Source organism: Pinus tabuliformis, chromosome 8, assembly GCF_031772625.1.
Source record: "Pinus tabuliformis cultivar Carrire ecotype Pingquan chromosome 8, CPIR1, whole genome shotgun sequence".
Lineage (NCBI taxonomy): Eukaryota > Viridiplantae > Streptophyta > Pinopsida > Pinales > Pinaceae > Pinus > Pinus tabuliformis.
This window is the reverse complement of record NC_142294.1, coordinates 1646015738-1646018365: the sequence shown is the minus strand read 5'-3', so window position 1 is coordinate 1646018365 and position 2628 is coordinate 1646015738.

Here is a 2628-nt window from a genome sequence, read left to right as displayed (position 1 = left end):
TCTTCAATGGTATTCTATGGTTTGCTCATAACTCAGCCTAGTCGAGCATGGGAAGCATGATAACTAAGGTTGGCTTCATTATAAAAGAATTAACCCTTTCATGAACGCTTTTCCCAAAGACAGAAGTAGTATTACCCTGTCTAGAATCTATTTTCCTGCATTCCTTGTGCATCAAATGATTTCTAGAGAATGATACAATGGTAATTTCCCATGGTATGAGTTGGAATCTTCTATTCACTTAATCTACAGCTTAGATAGGTGTTTAGAACATGAATGCATTGATGATCTGAGTAGTGGAGATGATGGAGAAATATGTTTAAATAGAGGAGAAGATTCATCATTTTGAGGTTAGATTGTTGAGTGTAGGGCAAGCACTGTGTGAGTGCAGACATAGGAGGTCAAGCTTCTATAACTTATGTGCATACAGAGAGTGAAAGTGAGTATTAGATAAGTTTCACAATGTTTCATACCTTATTGTGAGAAAAGTTAGTGTGTGGAGGTGTTGCAGATGGAAGAGGAGTGAGCAAAACAAATGGTTGTTGTAGAGGATTGAACCAAAACATCAGTTTGTAGATCTATTTTGTAGTGGGAAGATCTGAAGCTACTGTAGAATTGAGTAGATTGTAATAGAAGGGATATCAGTTTGCAGAGCATACTTTGTTTGGAGGATATGGAGAAGATTTTATGCTGCTGGTTGACCATGGAATTAGTGATTTGATGGTTGTTTTGGAGCCACTATTTTCTTTTGCAGGGAGCATACTATTGGTGGTATTTTTTATGATGATTTGCAAAATGTCTTGCTGCTGAAAGTATGATTGCAGCTCTGAGGCGGTTGAGCAGAGTCTTGGATCCAATCTAAAAATATATGAAACGAGGTCTGCATAGAGTAGAGTAGTGAATTCACGAGAGTGGAGTAGTGATATCGAAGCTTCAGCGAAAGGAATAGTTTCTCCATCCAATCGATGGTGGATAATCCAATAAGAGTTGGGCGAGGATCTTTGATTGTGGTGGATTTCAGCGGATGGTAGTCTATAGGTCCGTGTGAGAACATAGTCTTCCGAGTTGATCAGTAGAATCGAGTCTCCTGGTTGATGGGAGTCAACTGATTGTATATGAGGTCAAGTCTCCTAGATGATGGGAGTCATCTATCTATGTAAAATACAAATTGCTTGACATAATAGAGATTCAGAGCAGCACAACAACAACAACGGTGGGTTTTATCCCAGAAGGGTTTCCACCAGATATCTTGTGTCTCGTGTGTGATGATGGTTTTTCTGGTTGTGCTTTTATGGTTTGTTTTTAGTACATGTTTCTTATATGTTTACATGTTTATCATTTACTTGATTATGATCTATGTGAAGTTTCTAACAAGTGTGTGATTAAATAAAGTAAATAAAAGGAAAAATTATGAATGAGTGACACTACTAATTCACCCCCGTACCACCCCCCCCATCTCATTAGTGCTCAAAGGTTTCCAATATTTGTAGTCATCCATGATAACTAGATTATGATTTGAATATTTCTTGTCCAAATTGAGTCCATGTAGGAGGGAATACATAACCACTTGGTTATTTGATATTTGTGCCCAAACACTAGGACTATGTTAGCTCCATTTTTCCTCCAAGGCCATAAAGCACCAACCACATCTGCACCTCCTCTCCAATCGAGGATAATACACTAATTAAGCTAACAACTTACATCCATTTTTTAATAATGCTATTAGTATTTATTATATTTTTTTAATGATAATATAATATAAATTTAATTTTAATATCATAGGTAAGTTAGACCAAATTGATATATGAGACTCTTTGCTTGCGGGGTAAGGAAACACTCTCCACACTACAATTTGACTATTAAAATCTATATCAGTTAGTGGTGAAATCCCATATCTTAAATCAATTAAAAAGAAATCAATAGCCAAGTTATGAAATATGATATGGGTTTGTTTGTTTGTTTGTTTGTTTTTAATCTTGTGTATATTTGATAATATGAAGTTATTAGTCTCAACCTTTAAGTTATAAATAGAGATTTTAGTAATTGGTTTGTGGTAATTTTTCATTATTTTATGTGTATTTGTTAATATGTTTTTATGAACAAAGTTGAGAAATGCATTATTTTAGTCAATTAACAACTTTTTGATTTTATTTAACCTTATATTTGAGGAAAATAACAATTTTATTTAAATATGAGGTATCAAACTCAGAAATGTTAAAATACATTTAAACTCCATAACATTAATTCAAAATATTAATTTCAATGTGGTTTGTGCTTCTTTGTAGTGTCTTTTAAAAAACATTTTTCCATCATTGTACATTGTTTTTCATTGTCATATTTTATTACATGGGGTATCTTGATAGCAATGGTTGGATTCATAAATATCCTTCATGAAAGGTTAGGTGTTGATTTTGGTGGAAACAAGCAGATAGCCAACTATGTGTTTTTTAGCTATTTGTCTCCCTAAATAAGAATATGGTGGAGTTTATTTATCCACTTTTTCATTTGGGAATCATATATATTTTTTTCTATCAAAGATTATTTTTATGTAACCAAATGATGGTTTTGTTGGTGTAGGAAAATGCCCAAACTAATTTTTTTATTTATTTTTGAATCAATGCCCAAATTAGA